Source organism: Nyctereutes procyonoides, unplaced genomic scaffold (genome assembly GCF_905146905.1).
Source record: "Nyctereutes procyonoides isolate TBG_1078 unplaced genomic scaffold, NYPRO_anot_genome, whole genome shotgun sequence".
Lineage (NCBI taxonomy): Eukaryota > Metazoa > Chordata > Mammalia > Carnivora > Canidae > Nyctereutes > Nyctereutes procyonoides.
This window is the reverse complement of record NW_026575142.1, coordinates 19,070,908-19,076,907: the sequence shown is the minus strand read 5'-3', so window position 1 is coordinate 19,076,907 and position 6,000 is coordinate 19,070,908. Positions and strand designations below refer to the sequence as shown.

Below are 6,000 nucleotides of genomic sequence, written 5' to 3'. Positions count from 1 at the left end.
AAGGGTAATTTCCTCTTTATTTGCATTTGCTGTGAGGCCATTAGTATACACATATGTAACACTACACAAAGAAAATACGAGGGGAGAGGAAACATAGGGGAAGCTGGTGGTTTTATATTTACTTAGGATGTGTTAGGTCTTGGCATTGTAGAGCTAAATAGCAATTCTTGGTGAGTTCTACTTTCTTCCAGGTCAGGTCATGCTGAGTAAGTAGGGTGGCAGCAAAGGACATTTAATATTATTATCTCAGGAGCATGTGAGGTGACTCCTTTCCCTGACTGCTCTTCCCCATGCCAAATGATTTATGCTAGAACTCCTTCTTACCCCTTCTTTCCTCACTTTCTTAACCAAAGAGCACTTTCTTTACTTATACCAACACTGCAATAGCGTTTTGCCTTGTATGTGAAGCCTCAGAAAGCACAGAAACATGTTCCATACCTAAGAACATGTTCTAAGTAAAAATAATGCTACCTCTTCCTGAGGATCCGAATTCTACCGGAATACATTTAGAATTTCTTCCACATGATTTATCTTCATATTTTTGATTCTTAAAAGATTGAAGTCATTAAAAAATGGGAATGATTTAAAGCCTTTAATATGTCCTTTTCCTTATCGGTGCTATTGTTTAGGCTTTGTTTCGAAGTTGACAATTGGCTTGATGGTTGTGGCTGCAAAAAGGGGTTTGATTGACTGCACATGTGTTAAAGCCATGCATACATTACTGAGGGCACTATGAGGCAGAGTGCCCTCAGAGACACACTTCTGAAAAGAGTAGTTGACTCAGGCCCCACCTATACAGAGCTCAGTTCCTAAAAATAGGTGCCAAGTTGCATCCTTTAGACGCAGGGCTAAAATAAATTCAGCCGTCCCATCTACTTGCTTGATAGACCCTTCAGTGGAGCCGGCCTCCACTTCCCGATTGCTTTCAGGGGACTGGGAAATTTGCTGTCCACAAAACAAGGGAGGAAGCTCGTCTGTGAAGGACTGTAAAGATATATGATATTTTCACAAACTTGGAGTTTGGTCTTACTATTACAAAAGGTATGTGTGATATAGTCATTGATACCTACCCACTTCCTGGGTTGTGATATGTTCTTACTGATTGCTTGAGATTGATGAAGACCATAGGTCAAATTGCAATTGTTATAAAAGAAAATATCTGGTCAGATTTTGTTTTTATGACAATATTTAGCACAACTTTATTAAGTGTAAGGCTTCATATATTAATCTCTGCCAAAGGGTTAGAGTGTTTCATATTTAGTGTTGAAGAATAATGAATCAAACTTAAAGCTAAAAAGTCATGAGTGAAAATTATACTTCAACCTAGAGCTAAACAAGAAAACTAAAAAAAAAATACTGTATCTATGACCATAAATTAATAAAATATACAATGAATTTGCTAAAAAATATAAATTGTGTTACTTTGAATTCGGGGAGGGGGGAAGAATTTAAAATATATTCAACTGTTGCAGCTTGCTCAGAGGAATGTATTGAGAATTATTCTTTCTCCAGCCTGAGTTTGATTTTGTACATCTTGCCCCAGCCACAGTCTCCTCTCCTTTGGGAGTATTACTGGAGTAAGGATTAAAGAATCAGGTTCTTAGATGTTTTGCAGAATTAAGAAAAGCACTGCCAGTTGGATCTGCCAGTCCTAATTATAGTAACTACAAACTTAAAGAGAGAAGACTGAGATTTTACTTTAAAGGTATCATGGCCTATATACTGTTTCAAATGGATTTTTTTCTGTCTTCGATTGCCTGTGAACACTTTAATTTGGTCCTGTTGTGCCTTAAGTGTTTAGATGTTAGAGACTGAAGCAATTTGGGACAGGCATTATAACAGAATATCTTAAGACACCAACTAAAAGCAAGGACACTTTAAGATTACATAATACAGGGTTTAAATATAGCCAGCTGGTGCTGAACTGAAAGATATTTATTTTTACCAGAGCTCCATTTGGTCACTGACGAGCTGTAGGTTGTTTAAATTATTTTAAAATTTCATGTGCAAGTGCCAAAGGAGAGTAAAATATTTACCTCAGCTACATTCAGAGCCATGAATTTTAATATGAAAGAGCACCTGTTTTGAGCTTTAAAGATACTACAATTCAGTGGCAAAATATTGGATCAGGAATGAAGGAGTCTTGAATTCTATGCTTAAGTATTTCTCTACCTCTCTGCCTAATCTTTGAATATTTTACCTTCTTACTATTAATATGTAAATGAACAACTAGTCCCATTTTTTTAGAGTCAGCATTTCGGATGTCTGCAAATATGGCAAAGTGCCAGCTGTTTGGGGAAAATGTAGTCCAGAGTTTGGAGTGAATGTTTCTGCTTTCATCCGGTGTTGGGCATCTTTAAGACACAGCTTCCTTCAACCACTTGAAAAATAAAAGTAGACTTTCTTTAATGATCGCAGAGGGCTTTAATTCAAAAGATGTTCATGTAAAAATGTTAGCCCAGGCCTCAAGTCTTCTGTGATTATAGAGGAAGAGAGGGTTGGTTGCCTTTCCTCTGGTTTATTTTTGGGTAAAAAAGCCCACAGAGTTCAGAGGTCATTTGTAGTTGTCTACCATTGATGGCTGTCAGTAGTCGGCCAGCATCCCTGTTCTTCTCCCACATTTACCACAATTGAACAACTAATACACGTCAGTATTCTTTTTATTCCTTTGGTAAAATATTGCTTATGATGAGGGGATTTGGGGTTGGACTCTCCTACTAAGTTTGATCCTGGGAACTATTTCCTCTCTGCTCTGTCTTTCCCACACACAGACACACAACCCTGGTCACTGAGAGACTTTTTTTTTTAAGATTGTATTTATTTATTCATGAGACACACAGAGAGAGGCAGAGACATAGGCAGACGGAGAAGCAGGCTCCCTGTGGGGAGCCCAATGAGGGACTTGATCCATGCCAGGATCATGCCTAATATGGGACTTGATCCCAGGACCCCAGGATCACACCCTGAGCCCAAGGCAGACGCTCAACCACTGAGCCACCCAGGTGCCCCACTGAGTGACTGTTTTATAAGACCTGTTTCATAGCTAGGAGTCATGTCTAGATTCAGTAATTTATAGAGCAGAGCAGATAATTAATAAGTACCAGGCAGTGTAATTCCAACATTTTTGATTGAACAATCTTTGGGGGACAGTACTTAATTGACATTACATTGTCCTTTTTATTTGCTTCCCATCTCCTATTTTGAGAGCATTCAAGTTACAGTTTGAAATTTAATTAAATTCTAATTTGTTGTTTGTTTGTTTGTTTTGCTTCTGAAGCAGACACTTCCTCATTCAAATTACAGGCTCATTCCTCACAGAATAGTGGGTAACTTCAGCTCTTTCTGATTTGGAAAACTTTTTTAGAACACTGATTTATGCCATATAGACTCATGATCTTTATATGATGGTGTGATATGTTGTATTATTGTTGTTTCCTGACAACAAATGTGTGGTGTTTTCTGGCACCAACCAATTCTCCAATTCTCCAACACCAACTGGGTATACAATTTAATTCAATTTTTATTCTGATTCCCAGAGTCAGAACAGACCCCACAGATTGCCCCCATTTCAGCCACTAACTCAGGTACAGATGAATAGAAGAGATGCATAGGACAAGGGAGAATGGAGAGTAGCACAGAGCTCCACACTCTGTCTGGGCTCCATGCCCATCAATGTGTTCACTGTCCTAGAAGTTCACCAAACCTTTTGTTTTGGGCTTTCATCAAGATTCCATTACAGAGGATGATTGACTAAATCACTATCTATTGGTTATTGGATTCAACCTCTAGCCCTTCACCCCTCTCAAAGGTGGGAAGTGGGTTGAATGTCCTAACTCTTTAATCATTAAGTTGTTTTTTTCTGGCAGTCAACACCCATCCTCAAGCCATTTCCATTCCCCCTCAACCCGCACAAGAGACCAGGAATCATCTTATTAGTATACTAAAGACACTGCCAATCAAGAGATTCTGAGAGGTGTAGGAGCTGTGTGCCAGGAGCCAGGGATAAAGACCAAATATTTATTTTTTATTATATCACATATGTTCACAAAATCTCTTCTCCTTTGAAATGCTACCTGTGAACTCCAGAGTAAAACTTTCATACGATTTACTTTCCTCATCATTGGACTCCATCTCTTACAAATTTAACTAACCTGCGTATATTTGAATTGTACAGTAAAATTAGTAAAAGCCAGAGGACAATAACAATTGGGCAACAAAAAGAGCAAAGATTTTATTTTCTTAAAAATGTTGAAAATCAGCAAATTCAACAAATCATTCACATTAGTTTAGATACAATAGATGATGCTGTGGCTATATATAATGACATTTTGTGAGCCTAAATGATGGCATAAAAATTATCTGCCAGTGAGCAATACAGTAGGTAATCCAAATTCCTGGTAGAGTAACTGTACTTCTTAAAATATTGCCAAGGATAAGAGGAATTTATTCCACAGATAACACAAAGAACCTCAGTGACTATTTAGTTTGGCAGTTTTAAGTTCTAGATAAGAACACTGAGGCAAAGGAACATTAAGTAGTAACTCTTATTAAACACAGAGAACTAGAAGCTAACTCTCTTGACTTGTGTTTCAATGCTGTATGTCATTCTACAAAGCTTCATGTCATAACATCAACCCAATCCCATTCCACTCCCATGATTTGCCATACGTTTTCGAGGTACACCTTGATAAAGTCCTTTTTTTCCAGCAGTAGGTTTTTGTTGCTTTTTCTTTTGTATTTCCCATTCTCTTAAAATTGTGAAAAAAAATGTGGAAAAGGAGATATCCACATACAATTCAGTGAAAATTCAAAATATGATGATTGCTTTATTTTTTAAATTTTACTAAGCATCCCAGTTTGCTCATCTTCTGTGTTAGATGAGCTCTTTCCCCATCTCCCATGGTCTTCTCATTGGCACATGGTTTTTCATTGCTCTTTTTGGCAGACCTTTGAGTAGTTTGTCTTCTACATTTTTCTAATTGTATGCAGGATATATCCTGCTGCTTAGGGAACTGAACACTTTAGATATATCTGACTGTTCAAAAGTAAGTAATTGCCAAATTGCTCCAGGCATACACATGATTTAAAATAAATATGATACTAAAAGAATTTATTCTGGGAAATTTCTCTGTTTGTAAAAGATCCAATAGCATCTTCCTAAAGAACCTGAATATATCAGCATGTGTATTTCTAAATGCATTAACTTGGTAGTTACTAACATTGAAAACCAAAAAAAAAAAAAAATCTATCACCATTAATTTTACAAGCAAAGTCCAGCATTATAAATGGTTTCCAAACATGTTCTCAGTGTTCTTCATTTAAAGTCCAGTAAATGTGGACTGTATATAAACTAATGTTTAAATATCATTTAACTTAATTATTTAACTCATAGGAACTTAATTGCATTGAATAAAATGTAGGTAGAATTTACAATATAAAGTGACAGGGTTTTTTAACTATATTAAATTTTGATAAGTAGAGTCACATTTCCCCATTAAATTACATTATAACTTTATGGGTGCCTTTATCACTACTCTGTTGTTGATGATAGCTTTGTTTTTAGTCAATACTGTCATAGCAAGAATTTATTTTTACCTTATCTAGCTAGTAAGCCTTTTGTCAAATAATTTGAGGTTTATAGGTAACACAGTAAATAATTCCCTGTCCAGGGAAACAATGAAAAATCTTTTTGTAAAGCTAGGGATCACCTTTTATTGTGCATGTTTTGTAAGTTAGAATTTTTGACTCTCCACACAAGTGTTGTATTGCTAAGTTGGAATATTTCTGGGAAAGAGACAAGAAAAAACTGAGTTGATTCATGTTATTAAAGGTTGTCAGTTCCAGCTAGAAGTTCTATTTAAAATTTGCTGTGTCTGCTTCTGTTGGATCCCAAGCCATTTTCCTGAGTGCTGTATAGGGTGGAAGTCTGCTGTTTTGCTGCAAGGGTGAAGCCCAGCCGCAAGTTTTCAATTGAAACACAGGGGTTAGAGCTGAGGAGGC

General features: G+C 36.7%; 1 protein-coding gene across 1 annotated transcript in view; it reads left to right on the top strand.

The window, feature by feature from the left end:
- Positions 1-906: 906 nt before the first annotated feature.
- The window catches only part of XIRP2 (xin actin binding repeat containing 2), a 74,436-nt gene continuing 69,342 nt past the window's right edge, over positions 907-6,000 (top strand). The window contains exon 1 of the mRNA XM_055308361.1: positions 907-1,041. The gene's annotated coding sequence lies outside the window, so the exon portion shown is untranslated. The remainder of the gene's footprint in view (positions 1,042-6,000) is intronic.